This window comes from Ambystoma mexicanum, chromosome 2p (genome assembly GCF_040938575.1).
Source record: "Ambystoma mexicanum isolate Mex_15411 chromosome 2p, UKY_AmexF1_1, whole genome shotgun sequence".
In the NCBI taxonomy this organism is placed as follows: Eukaryota; Metazoa; Chordata; class Amphibia; order Caudata; family Ambystomatidae; genus Ambystoma; species Ambystoma mexicanum.
In genome coordinates this window covers 119,726,649-119,748,094 of record NC_090923.1, presented here as the reverse complement: position 1 = coordinate 119,748,094, position 21,446 = coordinate 119,726,649, and the positions used below count along the sequence as shown (strand labels likewise).

Genomic DNA, 21,446 nt, shown 5'->3' with positions numbered 1-21,446 from the left:
GTGGAATAATACTAGATCTCAAATATTCCTTAAGTATATGACCGTGCATTTCTGTGCGGAATTGCTTCTTCTTTAAATTCAGAAGAGCATCTCCCGTGGCGCCTTGATTTGATGTTGGTAATTGTAAATTTTCAAAAAATGATGGACCTTGAATAAGTTCTGTTATTTGTGCCTCCGTGAAGGAGATGGTATCTGTTTCTGCCATGGCCTGGAAAATACCACCAGTCCGGAGTACACCAAATTGACACACCCAGTGCAATAAATGTGAAAAAAGTTAAATTATCCTAAATAGGAAAAAACATTACAGTGTTAAAAAGTATATATATAACCTGTACAGCCAAGGGCTGGAAATATGTATTCTCTGAAAGACACAGGAAACCCCACGCTTTGGATTGGAGTATTAATTAAGATTTAGATAGCGGAAAGACATCCAAAGGAAACAATTCAAAAATAACGGTATCAAGGATTTTATTAAACCTGATACTAATTTAATATATCAAACAAATCATGATTAAATCTGCACTTGTAATAACAATTTACATAGCAGGAAACAACTTTTATTAAAAAAGACACATCTATATAATAAAAATCATCTTATTCAATCATCCAAGCATACAACCTCATCCATCCATTTAGACAAACCATTCATACTAAACACCAATCAATGTACGACATAAAATCTATAAGAAAATTCATCATAATTAATTCATCTGAAAGATTTATAGAAAGAACATGAAATCAATTTGACGGGCCACAGCAGATGACATCAGTGGCCTAGGCAATTAAGATGGGTCCCAGAGTTTTCTAACCACGACCTCATCTTAGTCCAAACTCGACCGGTTTCGACGTATATACTTTAGTGTAGTGACGTCTTCATCAGGAGTAACAAAAGTATATTCTAACATCAAGAAAGAAAGAAAATCAAAGATAATACATATCAATGTGTGAAGCCCTTGTACTTGGACAAAAAACATATAACATCCATAATAAAAATATCTATAGTGGAACAATAGGTAATAATATACAAGAGCCTGCTACCAACCCGGGAAAAGTTCCAGGATGGACCTGAGGTGTCTGGCAGAAAGTAGTGCTACCCTCTTGTATTGGTGTCTCCGAGAGGCAGATAAGAGCCAGGCCATAGACAGAATCAATGCTACAGATATACAAATGTACACATAAATATCACAAGGTCAATATGTCGATCCTCCACTACAGCGGCCCACGGACAGGACACGAGAGTCACATACTTAAGATAAACCTAAAGAATATTAACTAACCTTCATTCATGCAATGGAAGGCTGTGCGTCTCTTCCTTAAATTGTACGCTGTGTTCACTTATATTAAACAATAGCTTCTCCGTAGAAGTTCCTGCAGATAGCGAAGTGTATGGACGCCAACGTTCTTCTCGAGAATGTCCAAACGCTCGTTCAACCAGCGGTCATAAATTTGAAGGTGACTCCCCGGATCCAGGGTTGGCTGCACCTGATGTTATATGGGCCTAAACACAACACAAGAGTTTGAGTATGTGAGAGACCGGTTGTTCTTACAATTATATTATTGGCTACACCCAAAGTGAATTACTTCCAATTGAAAATAAATTGATGAATTAATACCACAATTGTGACTAAACAAATACGGCTTGCTGAAAAGCTTACTATTTAGAGAATTTCAAAAAGGTAGGGGGGGAGGGGTTGCATTTGAAAATTGCTCAATATTTCCGACTCCAGATTACTTGACTCGGATGGGGTTTAACGGAAAGCCAAGGATGTAGGGCTCCCTTCTCTAAACAATAAAGGCAAGAAGCGATTTGGAAAACCGCCGTGATTCGAAAGGCCCCCACACGACAGAATGTTTACCTTAAGCGAAAGAACTCGCCAGTTCTCACAGTAGCTAGTCACCCGTATCCCAGCTGGGTCCGATTGAAAGTGGCGTGCAACACAGTATCACCGTTTCAAGGGTATTGATATATGCGTGAAAAACATCATGTGATCACGTAATTAACCACGTGACCACAAACTGAACTGGCCTACGTTCTAAATGGCCGTACCCTCTCAGATGAAAGACGCACGTGATTAGGCAGTATACCAGTGTACTACCCGACATATATAAAATGTTATGACAGGTAGTATTTAGTTACTCGAATTCCATGGTTCCATGGTATTAAGGCCCAATGTTAATGTTTTTAGATTAAATATCCACATTTGTTCCTTGTAATCTAAATTTTTTAATAGTTGGGGTTGGTTTTGTGCATATACTTTTTCTATGCAAAACCATTCCATCTGATCAGCCGTATGGCCCATCTCGACAAAATGGATTACCATTGGGGCATTGAGGTTTCGAGTTCTGATCTTTGAACGATGTTCGTTAATACGGGTACTCACTTCTCTGGTTGTTTTGCCTACATAAAACAACTGGCATGGGCAACGAATGGCATAAATGACATTCTTACTTTTACAAGTGGTAAAGGTACGAAGGGTCCACTTTCTGGTCTGTGAATCAAATGACGTAGTTTTTTTGGAAAACTTACAAGCAACACATGAAGTGCAGGGATAGTGTCCCACCACTGGGTTAGAATTGGTATCGCAAAACAAAAAGGTGACACTGATGGCTGGACAATTTTGCATGAACCATATCCACTGGCAATGCTCTGGGCAATCCTCCAGACAACCTTTTTTAGCCTTTAATGTTATTTCAAAAGGGGAAAGACCATATGCAATTCAGGCAGGATCCTATCCAATAGGGACAGCCCAGCCTAGACTGCTTGGTCATATCTCTTCTGCACAAGGCCACAAGGCCACAAACCAACCCAGACAAGTTTCAGGCTCATTGGCCATTGTCAACGAGGTGTAGCTTGGGTCTTGAGGCCCAGCAGGTCTGGGGGAGAGTGGGGCACAAAGCCTTTGACCATGGTACCTCTCTCCCTTGTGGGACCCAATTTTGGCAAGAACCCACATCAGTGAAGCAAGGAGCCTTTTTGTTCATTTGCCTAGCCACCCTCTCTAATCCCACCTCCTATGGCAGTGCGGCTGGTTTGCTTGGTGAGGCAGGGGAAAGTAGGGACGTGGTGTTCGATTGCATAAGTGCCCGCCTCCACGGTCCCTCGGTCGAGTTAGCTGGCAGGGAGAAGCATAGTGTAGCCATGCTGCAATGTCCGTGCACTCACAGACCCTGTCTGCTTCCCCAGACTAGCGGCCAATGGCAGTAGGGGAAGGGCATGAAAAGTGCAACAAATGCTCCTATCCAAAACATGGCTCATCTTTATTGCAGATGCATATCGGTGGGAGTGCTGCACAGGCGGTCGACTGGCTGCACTGCACTGTCGTTCCTGTAAGGTGGGTCTCACAACAAATACCTGTCTGGACATTTTAATCTCAAAACCAGACCTGGGGAAGTCTATCTGAGCACCTGCTGCAAATTACTCGCAAAGGGGTTGCACACTTGGAATTTAATGCCAAGGCACTGCTAAGTGGCCAATATGGGCATTTGATGGTAATCTCTCTTAAAGGGGTGACTACCTGGACATCATAGCCTGTGTATCTGGCTGCTCGAGGGAAATGCTTTGTAAAGGGGACTTATGCTGGTCAGATAGCACAGTGAGTAGAGCGCACGCTTTGACATCTGTGCAGAGCCTGCTGACGCAGGTTTGAATCCCGGCAGGGCCAAACTCAGCCTTTCATCCTTCCGAGGTCGATAAATGAGCACTACACACCGTGGGAAATAAGCAGCGCTCAGATACTTGAGGGTTTGTAGCGCTATATAAATGCCCAAACAACAAACAACCCAAAAATAGGTATCCAGGTGGCACAGAACAAAAAAAAGCAACACCAGCACTGTTTTGACAAGCTTTCGTAAAATGACAACACTCTTTCTATTACATTTACAACAGAGGCAACAAAACACAAATAAGGCACACACAGAATATTCACCTTTCAGCATATCACAAAGCCAGACACACACAAGTCTAATGACGTATCACAAAGGCAGGCTTGTATTTATGCACATGTTTACTTAAGCACTAGTCACACAGATCGCATTTGCTCCACTATTTGTCATTAAAGTGACACACATGAGGCAATATTAAAAATATGTGTGTGTGTGAGCACCAATGCACATGTGGGTGGTATCTGGTTTGAGAGTAAATGGCCACACACCATGTAAATCATTGCAACGTGGGGGCATATACATCTATGTGAAGGGTGCATTGGCAGATCAGGGGGTAGGGTTGCCTGGTATGCAGCATGTCTCTGGGAAATGAGAGTGGCAAGGGCCAATTTAAGGAATGGGTTATTAATATAATTATATACCTTTTCCGTCCAGCACTTCATGCCGGATTATTTCCTCCCACCTCTAAGTGATGTAAAATGGCTATTATCACCCAATTTAGGGGCTGATTCTGTTTAACAAAGGGGGATTTGCGGGCAGAATGGAGCACAAATCCCTGTTTGTCGGCGCAAATAATTCCATGAATCAGCCCCTTAATGGCACTGAATATATTTCATTTCAGATGTATTATAAGATGGTGAGTCGTCGGCTTCTCCGCCGGCACTGCACTTCGCAAAGCGAAAGCTAGAGCATGATATCAGTCCCTCAGAAAAAAGGCATACTAAGGTCTAGAATGCATTATAAGGCACCAAAGGCATAGAAGGTATTACTGAGAAGTATCAGGGTGCCTGAAGGTGCAGAAAACAGCTAAACGTAGCAGAGAATCACAGTACAAGTTATGCAAGGCGTTATGGAGAAAAGAGGAATACCAGTCATTAATGGTGTACTAGGCATTTGAAGGCATTGAGATTGATATGTTAGTGCTCTCCCACATCATAGGAGAGTCAGAGGCTCCAAGTGGGTTCCTGTCCCGACGCACCTTTGGCCCATCTGCCTGGCTTTGGTTGGTTAGCTTTATTTCAGGTGGGTCTACATAATTGCAAAACAGGTAGGTACAATGTGTGGCAGGCGGCAGCTGCATCCTGACAGACAGTAGGCCTGAGGGCGGGGACGACTGTGGTGGTTTCACTGTATCTGTTTCAGGCCTTAGCCAGTTCTCTCACCTGCTCTGCCTCCGGCCATGCAAAGGAGAAAGGTGGGGACTGTTGCAAGTACCAAATCACTGTGAGTCTCTCTCTGTCAGCAGAGCTGCTATGTTAGGGGAGTAAGAGAGGAAGACCCCTGCATGGATTGGGGGGCTGCTGGCATTGGTAGGGGAGGAAGAAAGCATGGCTGCATCCTGGCTGAGAAGTAAACACGGGCAAGTAATATCTGTTAGATATTGTAAACTCCCGCATCTACTGAGCATAGCATAGCTGGCAAAATCTAGTAGTTATACAATCAAGGACAAATGGGTACATTAACTGCAATTCACAGTACTTCCAATTATTTGCTGATTACACGTAAATAAAATATGATGCATTTCTAAAGGCAATTAGAAATAACTGATTTATGCGAGTAAGCACAAGCCACATGCGTTATAGCAATCGGTAAACAGCACACGAAAATCAGGGCACGCTAAATCACAGTTGATTCTGCCGAGAATGATGCCCGAATCGGGTGCATTTCGACCATAGAGCAGACACCTTTAAAATGATAATCATGAAATGACTAAAGTTGCGTCTTAAGATTGATGCATGTTCGTGTGTTTGCAGATTGCTTTGATTATTTATTCCCAGCTGAGGCTGTACAAAAGCACAATATATAAAGACGAATATGGTGCCCCATTTAGCACTACACTTTTCCCTGATAACAGGTGCGTCTCACCCTGCTAGGCCGTGAGCAGCGATCTGGGACGGGCAGTGCACTCCTGTGGATGTGCTCACTGAGGGATCTATATTTCAAACAGCAGGCATTTCACTTCGAGTGCGAGTGGCACTTCGTGGAGCGGCCCGTCACCCACTGCTTCAAGCTGCTGTTTATCGTTGTTCAGGCTATAATACGGCGGAACATATTTCATTATATTATTGTCTCGTATCACCTTCAAAATCATGTGCTACAAAACATGTTATCTCCATGCAGACCATAATCTAGTAATGGGTGATGACATGTGGTTCTGCATCACCAGGTGGAATTCTGTGTGAACTCAGAAAACACTGTGAGCTTACTCTGATGTGGCTTGGGCAGTTGCAGGGCAACGTACTGAGTAACACAGGGTAGATGTAGTAGAGGCAATAACTTGTGGCTGGCATATGGCATGTGTCTTACCTCAGGTCCACAGTGTGTGTGTCCAGTCAGAAGAACTTCGGTCTCGAGTCGAGTTGTCGTCTCGTGGACTCTCTCTTCGACTCAGACTGTCTTCGGGCCGGGCGCTGACTATGAGCCTGGGTCAGCTCTCAAGATAGGTCTGCTGCTGCTGCTGTGGTGTTGTCAGTCCGTGACCATCACTCATGGGCTGGCTGTTGCCTGCTGCCGGCATCACTGTGGCCAAAATCATCATGCCCAGGGTCAGAGGAGGCCCAACTATATCCTCTCTTCAGAGAGACACGTGGTAATCAATTGCGGCGACACAGAGTCTGTCAACGGCCTAAGCCTCATCCCCATTCCCAGGGCCCAGCCCAGCCCCCAGGCACAAGTTGCTTTCAACTTTGCAAAGGGCAACAAATTTGTTGTTGCTACTTCCTGCAAAGTTGAAAGCAACTTGTTATGATAAGGTTCCGGGAGAGGCCAGACTGTGTGCTGTGCCTCGGGGCCCAGGCCCAGCCTTGTCAGGAGGCAGGCAGCCAGGCCAGCCTGCAGAAGGTGTTAATTTTTTACATTAGCACTTCATAGCGAGCCGGTGACGGCCCGGGCCTCGAGGCGAGCACTGAGCACCAGTAGTGGCTGCACAGCTGCCACGGCGGCGCCCTTGAGCTGAGGCTGAGCTCTGAGCCTCTGATGCATCATGCACATAATGCATGATGAATGCAGATGCATCATGCATGCATGCAAATGGTTTATCAAAGCAAGGTAACGTTTGTTACCTTGCTTTGATGAATAATTATGCAGCACTGCACAGCATGACAGCCCTGCCCGCCCCCCTGCTACAGAGTGTGTGGTGCTTCCGCTGCTATCGAGGCGAGGCAGTGCCAGCGGGGACTCGGAAGCAGCAGGCCCAGGGCCCTGCTCTGAGCGCTCGCTCTGACTGAGTCTTTAATTACATTGAAAAAAAAAGAAACGCCCCAGCTTGGGCCGCGACCAACAGCGCCACGGCACTGACTGATGCTGGGCCTGCCCGAGGTGCGGCGTGGACCAGTGCGAGCAACCGAGTTGGGAGTTAAATTATAAACAAAAAACCGGCCCAGGGGTGGCTTCAAGAAAAACCAGTCCCCAGGTCCTCAGATCGTATCGGCCAGTGGCCGATGTACCGATACCGCCAGTCTAACCCTGGAGTTCTCCTATTTGTCGACAAGTTCTTCCAAAATCTCAAAATTACATCAAACACTGAGAGATTTGGACAACAATTTGAAGTTTAGCTCTCCTTCAATAACAGAACTTAATATGGTACTGAGCTCTTTCATACATTTGTGCAATATCATAAGCATGGAGGTTAAAGCTCATACACTTGTCCTCAGTGAGATAAAACTCAAATTGGTAAGTTTTTAAGAGTAATTTACTCCCAAAAGGAATGTTCCGGAAATGGATTAAGCCACTGTCTTAGAGTCATTGCAAATGGCCAATTCTTTGGTCATATGTGAGCCGCCAGCCAAGTAACAAAACATACGTAAAAATCTATTTTAATAAAGACAGAGAATCACAGAAAAATAGAGACAAAGGTGCTGACTCAGGATTATCGAAAAAAGGACACAAATCCAGAGAAGGAAGGGTATAAATCAAAGGAATTTGAGGACATTTTTGAGATCCCTCCGTTTAACGGAAGAGGAATCAACAAATGCCTACATTGAACTAAAGGAGACGGTTCTTCCCGCATCAGCACCAGGTGAAATATCAAACTCGAAGAAAAAATCACAATGTCTCAGGACAACTGAGCTTCTTACAGTCATAAACCCAGAGGCAGACATATGCATTAGGTACTGACCCTTCAAATTAAATAAGCTACCAGACTCTAAAGATATAGTTAGTATTTCAAATAGCACAGCTGAGAATATTAAGGATTTAACGACTGTTCAGACTCAAACTGTTGCTACTGCCAATGCTACTAATTCTATTTCGTCTTCTTCAATGTAGAATTCCACTGCCACAACCAAAACTATTGAATCAAAATAACATAAGCGAATCAATAAAGGAAACAAGACAGCTTTTATTGGAGTTTTTTTTACAGAGTGAGAAACAAAGTATACTTAACCGCTCCAACATTTTAACTTATTTTTTTAAATTTGGAGGTTACGCTTGATAACATCGAAAAGATTTACTTTATTGAAGCAAATAGAATGGATATAGTTACTATAAAAGTATCCTCTAAAGTAGTCTATGAAAGCTTGTCCAAAAGTGATGTGCTGAAGCAAATGGGTCATGATCTTTCCCCTTTCTATGGCTATAAGGACAACCCATCTACTACAATTGTACCTAATAGAAAATCAAATTTGATACTTTTCCGAAAAGAACATGACCAATCATTGGGGTTGGCTACCATGCATTTTAGCTGTGGACAATCATTAGTTGGCTGATACGAGAGGGTATCTTTCAACCCGTTTCTGTTAATGGATAGTTCTTTCTTATTTCATGGAACGTGAGAGGACAACATCACTTAATCCATAATCAGAATTAGTAAATAAACTTAAGTACAAATTATATTTTATTTTTTCAGGAGATGTGGCTTGCCTCTCCAGTGGTCACTAATGGCTTTCAAATATTCCAAGAATCGTCCACACACTCTAATGGGGGGTGCCCTTTGGGTGGGTTAATCATTGCCATTAAGAATAATTTGATGATTAACTCCCAATTAATTTTGAATCACCATTATGGAATATTAGCAGTTAAAACCAAGACAACAAGCAACATCCATATGAGAACAATGCTCTTTCTCAGTATTTATTGGAACCCTCTTGCTCTGAAATAGGGACATAGTTCGACCACATAAATTACATTTTGGAGACTTCTACCATCGATTTTCGCTTGTGTCATATAATAGTAGCTTGAGACTTCAATTCTACCAATCCTCAAAAAAAGTAAGATGGTGTGGGCCATACAAATGTTAATACCTATTATCTAAACTACAAAAATGTGAATGGAGAAGAGTGGGTTTATCGTCTCGGAAACTGGGGCCTTGAAATGCTAAATGGGAATTTTCCCAAGAGATATCCCAAGGAAAAATATGTTACAAAATAGTTATATGAGTTCTTTTCATAGATTATTCCTTTGTATCAAATACTCTATTTGTTGACTGTAAAGATTTTGAAATGTATGAAACTTTGCTAAGTGATCATGATATATTAATTGCTCACATTCATTTGAATGTTAAGCGACAGGTTATAACTGAGTTGTCAGATCTAATAGGAGAAATGTAATTACTTGACGAGCCCCTGAAACAAACATCTTTCATGGGAATATTGGAAAGCAATTTCCAACATTACACTGGAAGATAAAATACACATTTTTGCAGTAGAGACCTTTGCAGGTTTTGTCTATAATGAATGTATTAAACTGCCAATTACAAAATTGAATTATACAGCGAGAACACATACATTTCATGAGGTGATATAGCTAGCAATAAAAGTGCTAAGTAAAAAAGGGAAGGTACTCAAGTCTTAAAACTTACCATGATTGAAAAGCTGGAAAGTATACAAGTCTTGTGCTATTGATACAAAAAATTGTCTTCAAATCATTGATACTTTCTCCTCCAAAATGATGGAGAAAACATGCTGAAGGCCATTTTAAAAAAGCAATCATGTAATTTCTGATCTCTATAAGATCCATGGACTATATTCAAACAACTACAAAGCCAACTCCTATTCCGGAGCATGTTTAGGAAGACTACTACTCTAATCTTTATAAAACCCCCAAAAAATGTCATGATTGCTTAAAGTTAGGGGAAAGGTGGGACATATTTATTTTACTATTGATGATTAAACTAAGACAACAAGCGACATCCATATGAGAACAATACTCTTGCTCAATATTTATTGGAACCCTTTTGCTCTGAAATAGGGACATAGCTCGACCACATAAATGACATTTTGTAGACTTCTACCATTGATTTTCGCTTGTGTCATATAATAGTAGCTGAGACTTCAATTCTACCAATCCTCAAAAACAGTAAGATGGTGTGGGCCATACAAATGTTAATACCTATTATCTAAACTACAAAAATGTGAATGGAGAAGAGTGGGTTTATTGTCTCGGAAACTGGGGCCTTGAATAGCTAAATGGACATTTTCCCAAGAGATATCCCAAGGAAAAATATGTTACGAAATAGTTATATGAGTTCTTTTCATAGATTATTCCTTTGTAACAAATACTCTATTTGTTGATTGTAAAGATTTTGAAATGTATGAAACTTTGCTAAGTGATCATGATATGTTGATTGCTCACATTCATTTGAATGTTAAGCGACAGGTTATAACTGAATTGTCAGATCTAATAGGAGAAATATAATTACTTGGCGAGACCCCGAAACAAACATCTTTCATGGGAATATTGGAAAGCAATTTCCAACATTACGCTGGAAGATAAAATACAAGTTTTTGCATTAGAGGCCTTTGCAGTTTTTGTCTATAATGAAATTAATAAACTGCCAATTACAAAATTGAATTATACAGCGAGAACACATATATTTCATGAGGTGATATAGCTAGCAAAAAAGTACTAAGGAAAAATTAAGGTACTCAAAGTCTTAAAATTTACCATGATTGACAAGCTGGAAAGGATGCAGGTCTTGTGCCATTGATACAAACAAATTGTCTTAAAATCATTGATACTTTCTCCTCCAAAATGATGGAGAAAACATGCTGAAGGCCATTTAAAAAAAGCAATCATGTAATTTCTGATCTCTGTATAAGATCCATGGACTATAGTCAAACAACTACAAACCCAAATCCTATTCCGGAGCATTTTTAGGAAGACTACTACTCTAATCTTTATAAAACCCCCCAAAAATGACATGATTGCCCAAAGTTAGGGGAAAGGTGGGACATATTTATTTTACTATTGATGAGATAAGAACTCTAATAGCTAAATCATCCAGTTCCAGAGCTCCTGGACGGGGTGAGGAATCTATTATTTAAGAGTGTGCCAGATCTGTGGGCCTCTATTTTGTTTTTGTTATTAATTGACATCATGACTAACAACGCCTGAAAGCTGGAAATTATCCAAAATTATTCCTATCTAAAAAAAGGGAAACAAGGAAAGTCCAGCAAATTACAGGTCTATAGTGCTCTTGGATGCGGAACACAAATTATGTTCTCCCCTTTATTGTGTGATCTTGAAGACTGGGCTCTTACATTTGAGCGCCTGTCTAAACTTCTGACAGGCTTTAGAAAAAGTGTGAGTAGCTCCCCGAATGGATTCATTAATGATATTCTCATGGAACGGCTTGGAAAAAAGACTTGCATCCACTCGATATAGCCTGAAATCGCTCTAGACCATGGGACTAATTGAGAAATTGGCAGATTCCAGAAGGCCTCCTTGATATGCTGATGTACCTTTATTCGGTCACAAAAATCAGCGTAAGACTGAATCAGCAGGAGGGCATTTCGAAAGATATATGTGCCCACAAAGGACTTTGGCCTGGCCCCCTGCTTATTCAATCTTTACATCTCAGATATGAGTGATTCCCTATCAGCGGCTGCATTTACACACCATGTTTGGGCCATCTAAAACTTTGTTGCTCACATATGCAGATGATATAATTCAACTGGATGACACACAGTTAGGATTGCAAAGCCTGATTGATGCCTTTTATCAATTTACTATTATAAATGATATCTTGGTAAATTCTTCAAAAACAAAATCATTAGATTCTCTAAAACTAATAAGATAAAATGTGATTTCCAGTGGAAGATTAATAACTATCCTCTTTCAATTGTTCAGGAACATACATGCCTGGGATTTCAGCTGAGGCCCACACCCAGTAAAATGGCTTTATTTTAGGGCCTAATAAATAGAGCAACTAACCTCGTTTTGCAAGTGAAGTGAGTTAATTTGCTGTTACTATTGCAGATGTTCCACTTATTCAATTTTACACGGCAAACATCATCCCATCCCTAAGGAAGTTATCCATCTCATGGATGAAGTTGACTTAACTAAAATGGAAGGCTGCATCTGGAGAAGAGCATTAACGTTGCCAAATTGTGTACCAATTCCCATAATTAGGCATGAGCTGCGACTGGTATCACTCAAAGATTGTACTATTGGCACTAGATACAATTTTATAGATACTTTCTGGTACCCCACTGATATGATACCTGCCCTTATGACCTTACCCACAGTGATGTCATCAACTCAAATCAATGGGTTCATATTGTTGTGACATACAGTAAAATGTGCATGCAACATCTGCATAGCGTACAATGCAATACAACTGCTATCAGCCTCAATGCATTATGATCCACTTGTTCCACGTGGTAAACAAAAGTTCTTTCAAGTTAAGAAACTGCAATGTGGCTACATACACAAGGTGAACAGGAAATCTGACTGGAGACCTTAGTAAAAATGATTTATAATTAACTTGCTATCTTCATGTTTAGTCAAAAGGTCTGTAAAATACAACAAGGCAATGTTGGCAGAAACCAACAGGAAGCAGACAGACTTCCAAAGGAGATTTAGTATTACGCTGGCCATTAGTTCTACTCACTAGACAAATAGAGAATGTAAGTTTTAGAAGACATGAATTCTAAACTTCCCTGGATAACAAAATCTTCTCAGACCACATGAATTAAGTTGAAAAGGTAAAGGTACAAAAATCCAAGGTTCAAAATTCTCACTCTGTACAGAGGTTATGTATGCCCGATTAACATCTAATCCAAGATCGAAATTGCTCATGTTACAGCCACCTTAATTGTTAGCTACATCAAATATGTAGGCTATGTGAGGAGAAACACACACCCCTCTCCACCCCCCCTCCCCAGTTGTTGGTACGGATGCCAAAGGCTTTCCTGGGAGCTTCGGGGAGGGAAGAGCTGATAACACCAAGGAGTTGAAGGAAGTTGTGAGCTGATAGAAGTGAAGTCATTATCCTTGAACTGTATTTTTCAAATGTGAGTAACAATGGGAGCTTACTTGCTGTATTTAGACTGGCCATGATGTATAGAAACTGAGAGCAGGAAATACCTGTAGATAAAATGGTATGCATTTAACAGAGAAGCCTGTTCATTCCTTTTGACCCAAAATTACTTTAATGATGTAACCTTTCTGCTATTTGGGCTGAAGGAAAGCTATGCCCGGATTGGTATTATTGCTGCTTGTGTGATACACTCACACACTTTAAGAAGATTATGATTACATTAAAATTATGCTTACATTCTCTTATCAAGTATCAATTATTTAAGCAACAGTTCAGAACTGTCAGCTTAGATAAATGAGGCTCAAACTCACTAAAAGTTCCGGTCATTTGTGATTAGTCATGCTAGAGTTCATTAGGCCATGCACAAAGATGTGAAGTGCTAGCAGCGGTCAAGAGCCATCAATCACTGCCCCTTTCCAGGGTGGAAAAACATGACTTTTGCTCTTTCCTATTTAAGAATATAAAATCACGACACCGCAAGAGCACATTTTTTATGGATTTTCAAACTTTAATATCGATTCAAAAGGAAAGGTCTTTTACTAACCTTCATCTGTGGTCTGAAAAACATTTAATCAATATCGATTCCTCCGTGGTGTTGCTGATTACAGACCCCAAGGGGGTAAAAAGAGACTTTTTTAGAAAAGACCGGAGTGATACCTTGGCAGCAGTTATGGCATTAAAATTATATCCGCATCCTTCCTTGGACATGAGTGGTCTGGGCATAACTCTGTGATATTTGATTACATTCCCAAATGCATACTGGCATACTCAGTTTCTTAGTTTCTACTATCCATTGGAGAAATAGCCAGCATAAGGAATAATTAATCAAATGTTTCTTCCAATTGTACCTTCTGTGAAATTGATAGCAAAGTTGAATTTCTGTTTCATCTGGTGATAAAATGCCATTTTCTAAATGACTTAAGATCTGTAATGTTTTTGAGATTTGTTTACTCTGAAAAATGGCTTAATACTGGGAATATTTGGTTATGCTTAATAACAGGATATTAAGTCTCTTTGTCAATTGCCTTAATTACATTCTTGCATCGAATTTCTTTGATCAAATTGAAATAATTTTCCTATTTGGAAAATAATTTACTATTCTTTCCCTACCCATTGTATGCATTTAGTTTTGAGGGCAGGTATAGGTTTTCGACACAGACAGAGACGTAAGTTGGACATCCTGACACAGACTAACTTAGTGTTCCTCAGGTAGGGAAATCCCACCTTAGCATAGGACAAGTTAGGCCTTACTTCACCCTGCCTTTTAAGTTAAATAAAGGTACTTTGAGTACACATTTGAATCTGTTGTCTGTGTCTTGCTTCATAATGCCTTCACTGGGCCCAGCCCCTGAAATCCCCTCATATGCCTTGCATGGACATGCTGGCACCACCTTCAGTCACACAATGCTTCCCAGCACCTTTTCTGGGCAGAGTTCTCTCTTTTGTATTCTAGGACCTCAAGCACCAGAGATCCCAGTCATGGAGCATTAACAAAGAGAACAGAAAGGGAGAGATCCCATACACAACACGCTCTGCACAACGATACAGGAGAACAATTCCAAATTCAGGAGACAAGCAAACAACTCACATCACAGAATTGGCAGACAGCGCTACGTGTGACAAGGGGGGCAGGGCTAACAAATGGTTTCAAAGCTTTACATCTGTGTAACCCAGCCCCTTGTGGAAAGAAGAGCCCTACAATGGCCCAAAGAGTAAGGTGAACATTGGAACCAATGAAGGGGGAATAGAAATAGGGAGTAACAATATTTCTCAAGGGGTGTCAAAGTGCTGGTTGTGTGGTTGAGGTTGGAAGGAGTGTAGATGGACTGAGAGAACAGGCGGAGGAAAGATGGTGGAGAAGAATGCTGAGGAGGTGGTGGTGGAGTTGGTGCAGAGTGAAGGTGAGGTGTTGGTTGTGAGAGAGATGGGTATCATTTGTGAGTTTGAATGTGTGAGAGTGACTATAGGGAGGCATGAGAGCGGGAGTAGGTGCTGGGTTTCTAGAAAGGAGAGGATAGAGGAGACGGGTGAGGAAAGAGAAGGGAAGAGGAGTGAAGAGAGAGGAGCTGAAAAAGGTAAGAAGAGAGAAGAGGGCTAAAGAGAGGGAAGAGTGTGGAGGGAGGAGAGGAGAGTGTGAGGAGAGAGTGGGGTGAGGGAAGAGGAAAGAAGTAGGGTCAGTATAGAGTACGTTCATCGGACAGACAGAAGAGTAGACTGAGTGTGGGAAGATGACCAGAGACAATGAGAAAGTATGTTCACGAGAAAGTGAGAAGAGTTAGGTAGGGAAACCTTAGGGAAGCCCTGGAGGCAGCTAGATAGATAAGGCTTTCGCCTTTAAGCCCTTCCCTACAGACTTAGATAGCAGGCGTTCCTGATCGCAAGTTGGAAATCCTGGGTTTTTGGGATGCCTGGATCAGGGTGCAGGCAGCCCGTGTGAGGGTGAGGGAGCAAAGCTCATTAGTAAACATGACCCACAACCTAACTAAAGTAAAAGCAGTAGATTTTTGTATTTGTGAAATAAAATTCCTTGAACAATCCTTCCAAGACTCAGAGCTTGTACTGTCATCAGTGACATAACCGATTCGCCACAATGGGAAAATCATAGCGGGGAAACTTCCTATGCATCAAACAGAACTTCGTTTAAGGATGCCAGCCTTGCTTAACTTCCTTACCCTTAAATTCTTGGGTCAGGAGTCCTTGGCAAAGAGCTTTTGTCCACTTTACGCATCACATCTAGATTATTCTTTGGTGTTTGACTGTGTTGATCGGGAGCGTTTATGGACAAAAAGGAGTACTCTGGGATAATAATAATATTCGGTTTGTTTTCTCCATCTGATTGGATGCTAGAGGGGCCTATACCCTTTAAGACCAGAAGAGGATTCAAACAGAGTTGTGCACTGACTCCATTTTTATTCAATGTGTCAGCACCACTCTCGACTCAGGCTTGTCAGTCACAGAATTCACATTCTGGGGTAAAACATACAGAGATGACTGGAATAATAAGCCAGAAAATAAGCCACCAAACACCCAGTATGGCCCGAGCACACTCTTAAGCCCCACATGCAGCCAACATTACAGTGCGTATCCATATTTACCTTGGAAACACAATGAAATTATAACAACACTTCATGACCTGTTTGTCTTCTCCCTTTTGCAAAACTATGGTCCACCAGACAGGACTGACATGCACCCATGCTATCACAACACATTCATCCCAACTTCCATCCCTCCATCTCCTGTGTGTGTAGCATCTATTCTCCACTTACCCATCTTCTGATCTCCACCGCGCTCATTTTCTTTCCTCCAGCAGACTAATGCAACCTCTTATAAAATCAGAGGCCACTCATTGTGGTGACCTTATATGTGGTTTGTATCAGTATTTAGTGTGTTATTTATGCTGTCATAAAGCATGGCTCAGGAAGCTGTTTAGGGTGCTAAACTCTTCATTTCATGCACATTGTAAACTGTAATGCAAAATATCTTATATTGATAGGCATTTAGTAGTGGTTTTACAATGTACACCTGTATCCTATATTTCTTGTATTCTAACTGTAGTTACACCTTACCTGTGGTCACTGTTCCTTGTTTTACTTGCATGGATAAAGAAGTGCTGTACTGAAGATAAAAAAAAGCACATGTAAACAGTCACCATTTTGTATACTCGCCTGCACATACTTACTTGATTAACCATCCTATTCTATTCTATGGTTTTTTTTTATATAGTGCCAACATGCCCGCAGGCCTCAGGGCGCTCGCAATGGCTGGCCTTGGAGGGTCCCAGCCGTCTCCGGTAAAATGTTTTCCAGCTGTCACCCTTCTGGGGAAAGTGAACAGTGGTGCAGCCAACCGTCTGCCTCCATCAATGCCACGATGCCCCATTCCACTGGGGAGATGGTAATCCAGTCCTGGTGTTAACTTTGCATTCTGGTCTTTGTGTTCCTAGGTATAAAACAGGGGAATCTGGGACTCAAAGGGGGTCATTACAACCCTGGCGGTAGGGCGTTAACGGGGCCGGTAGAGCTGCCGGCCCCGTTAACCCCCTACCGGCTTATTACGATGTCCGCAGCCGGGACCCGCTGAGGCCTGGTTTTACCAGACGTTCTTAGCTGGTCCAGCGTGCAGCCCAGCATGCTAACAACAGGCTCGTCATTAACGGGCCCGTGGTTAGCATGCTCCCCATTCCCATTGAGCCCTATGGGGGTCTGAATGGGAATGGGGATGCAGAGGGTCCGGGTTCCCTGAATGGGGAAATAACGGGCCCTCCAAGGTCGGAATGGCCCAGTATTTCCCCATTCAGGGAACCTGGACCTGGTACCCGGAATGGGGGTAGCCATGCCGCAAATAGCGGCATGGCTACCTCCATAGTTGTAATGACCCCCAAAGTCCTGTAATGGAAATTAAAACCAGGACTTGACTAGCATCTCTGGAATAGAAAGGGGCATGTTGGCATGGATGGGCATTTGAAGTAAAAATGCCTGTGTTTTGTGCTGAAGGGTAATCTTGAAAGGACTCTCCTCAAAGGCAGTTGCGAATCTCCCTTAGGGGGCACTATGCCACCGTGCCACCTTTATTTATGTACCATTCCAATAATATAAACTGAACAAATATTAGTTTTATTCCATAATGCATTTGCAAAGACTCTAAAAATGTTTAGATTATTTGCTAATGCAAAGACCGGTGGTGTTCCAACCTTCTATTGTCTTAGGGCTGCACATGGCACTGTCTCATGTGCAGCCCATTAGGCGTACATCACCTGATGCCACAGCATTTTATTCCCGACATGAGCGCTGGAAAACTAGTCCATGCATGGAGACAAATATCGCTTCACCCCCTTACTAATCATGTCTGCCCCTGGCCAGTTCAGAGGAAGAAGATGGAGGGGTGAAGTCTGCTGACCTGCAGCTGAGCATGTGCTTCTGAGTTACCGCGCCCATTTGAAGAAGATGTCACCCAGGCTACCCGAAGGTGAGTGAAATGTTATATCAAAGTAATATCATTAATATTACTGAAAATGGGCAAAGATAACGTGAGTGTTCTGATGGGGAGAGTAGTCTGCACATCATTTCTTACAGGGGCATGCCATTTGTTACTGCAATCCAGCATGATCAGTGTCCCACCCGGCCCTACTCCCCTGTACTGTCCTACATTGGTGCCAGCATTCTGGACATCTTTTCTTACTATAGCATCACATAGTAAGAAAATCTGCTCAGACTGCTTTGGCATTGTATTTATTCCTGTAATCAAAGGTAAAACCAACATGATGAGAGTTCTTAGATGGCCATAACAGCCTACATTGGTGCAGCCAGTCTGAACATATTTTCTTATTGTGGCATGAAGACATTTTGTTGAGCTTCATACATAAGGGGAACGAGAGACAAGAATGTAAAACAGAAAACAAAATTGTTCAAAATAAGTGACTGCTTGGGGACTGTAATGAAAGTATTTGTGCACATTGTTCTGCACCTACTTACAGTTATAGTAATATTTTAAAATGCAAACTTGAGAAGGATTGTGTGACTCTACTTTAGAACTTTTTTTGGATTTATTTAATTATAAACATATATTTATTGATGTTTTTAATTTAAGGGAGCTATTTAAGGACTGCATTTATGCTGAGACTGGTTATTATTTATTACCTAGCTATTCCCCATACTAGTTAATTGTTTATTTATGTACTCCTTTATTCATTTATTTATTTAGCCTTAAGACCACCGCAGAGGGATTTAAAGGAACGTTTTGGAGAAACTACCCTGAGTTATTTAAGTTTATGTTATTGAATTTGGACCTGTACTTCGAGGGGGGCTTAATCTTTCGTTTGCTGGTGGGATATTCGGGAGTACGCTCTGAAAATTTACTATGGTGGAGACACTATTTTTTTTTTATTATTGTGAATTAGTTGTACATATAAAACCTTTCACAAACAGAGAAATACCAAGTTAAATACATATCAATAGAATAAACATAAGAAAATATATCATTGAAATTTATAATAATGAAAATGTAATTGTATCACACTCAAAATTTCATACAAGAAGTTTAAAGCCACTGTTTTCATTGACGTTTGGTTCCCCTCTAAACTACGTTCTCAAAATGGAACAGCTGACAGGGTAAGTTTACAATGTAAAATCTGCATAAAATGGGCCTCTCTTTTCGAAGATAATGCTGTACATTCAATATAGAGATGTCTTAACATCCACCACAGCATTGCTTTATCCATACAAAGAAGATGGGTGATGGAGGTCTCTGATGGCAAAGAGATGCCTGGAGGTCTTTTAGTACAGCACAACCTAGTCAGCGGCAACAGCGGAGGGCTCAAGACATCATCAGTCAACTAGAGGCACAACCAAAGGCCCTAGGAGGTTCTGGATCTTCTCTGCCACCAGAGACTGAAGGCGTCACAGGATAAGTGACAGTACTGCAGGAGCAGTGTGAAATACATTGACCTTCTGATGTCTGCAGAGGGCGTCAGCATGGATCTTGCCAAGGTTGAAGCACTCTGCACTTGGCCAAGACCACAGAATTTGAGCGAGATAATTGTAATAGGTCAGGCGGGAAATGACCACTCTTGACTCAGGTTAAGTTAATTAGGGAACTTTTATTAGGTTATAAACTTGAATAACTCTTTGGCTTTCTTCAAGAAATATATATGCTGCTCTCTCTTCTCTTCAACTGGCAGTTTTTAATGAGAAGGGCTATCCTAATGTGCCCTGATGCTTCCTCATAAGGTTAATGTAGTCTCAAATCCCCTTCTGGCAAAATGAGTTACCTTGTATAGCTACTTGGTTGCAGCTGGGACCATACTCATGGGAATCACCCCTCTGTTGTCTTTCAGGTGCGCTTCATCATGTGACTTATGTAATTCCCCCTTATGGTCCATTCATATCTTTGCCCCAGTCCATTATTGTTCATAGAGGGAACGTGGCCATTTGCACCTCCTTCTGCCAGCCTTGTACACATCAACTCTCTCCCCCTCTTTCTCCTTACCTCTTGGCCCACATGTCCATCGTTCGTTGCTCCCTTTGATCCTCCTTTACTGTTTAGCAGTCAGCTCAGCTGTCGCCGGCTGGCCCCGCCTCCCTCTCTTCCCGGCGGGCCGCCCCGCGTCAGCTGTAGACAGTCCCGGTGGGCCGCACCACGTCAGCTGTAGTCGCGGCCCTGCCTGGCTCACTTCGACTCCGCCTTCTCTGCGTTGGGGGCCAGAGAGGAGTTCGCCGTCCGACAGCTATCGCTGGCCGCCCCGCCTTCCTTTCTCTTCAGCGGCCGCGCTGCATCAGCTGGAGTCAGCGGCCCTGCCTGACACATCTCCGGCTCCTCTCTTCCAACGGTGGGGGTCTGAGAGGAGCACCTGCTTCGAGCAGCTCCTCCGGGAGATGTATCTTGCGGCTGGGAACAGCTGTTGTTCGGCCGCTTGGCAGCGACACAGCAGCATATGTTTCTCGCTCCCTTTCTTCCTTAAATTAGCCTGCTTCACTCTGAACGAACAGTTCCTGAACCTTTGCCGTTCGTAATAACTTCAACTTAACAAACGTTGCTCAACAGGAGCGTTGTGGACAGGCTTTCCTTATCAGTAGGCCCACGCGAACACTGCCTCATCCTCCTGGGGGCTCTCCTCCTCCTCCTCCAACGGCTGTTCACATCATAACCAAAAGAGAGAGAAACCAGTATTAAAAGAAAGTACCTCCTAAGGCATCTCTCTCTTCCCATTGGCTAAAAGACACATCCTTCACATAGAAACCCACAGAGTCCCTCCCCTCCTGACACATGCTGACATCATAGCTCCATTCAGTCATCACGGCTTGCTGAACCATTGTCTCATTGACTCTGTGTAGGACTCTGGTCTGGCTCTTCTATTCCCACTTTGTCACAGCGAGATGCAGAATTTATTTGGCCTCTGCAGCTATTATTGGAGGTTCGTGCTCAGTTTGCCGCTAAATCGAAATTGCCAGATTCAAAAAGGCTAATGGACTCTTAAAGCAGCCATGATGTGGTACTACCTGCCCATCTCTTTAAGACTCAAACAAAAATACACAAGTTTCCGGAGAAACCTGAAGACATATTTGTTCAAATGAGAAACTGGTCCTAAGAAACTGATACCCTAATGACTTACTGAGCGCCTTGTTTTGTTCCTACGTCTACATGTCAGCGGACTGATGCTTGTGGCTGGCGCTATATAAACAAACAAATAAATGAATAAAATAAATAAATAGCCTGGCCACTGAAAAACCTCAATGGAGGCTATCTGCCTCCACAGAAGAAGGGGCGGCTTAGGTTAAATACTGTGCCAGGAAAAACCTCACTAAAGGCT

At 42.2% G+C, this 21,446-nt stretch overlaps 1 long non-coding RNA gene across 1 annotated transcript; it reads right to left on the bottom strand.

Annotated features, from left to right (window-relative positions):
- Nucleotides 1-451: 451 nt before the first annotated feature.
- Nucleotides 452-2,555, bottom strand: LOC138566277 (uncharacterized). Its single transcript, XR_011301885.1, has 2 exons — nucleotides 1,278-2,555; nucleotides 452-898 (listed from the first exon to the last, which is right to left on the bottom strand). It is a non-coding gene; the product is annotated as an uncharacterized lncRNA (long non-coding RNA).
- Between the last annotated feature and the right edge of the window lie 18,891 nt (nucleotides 2,556-21,446).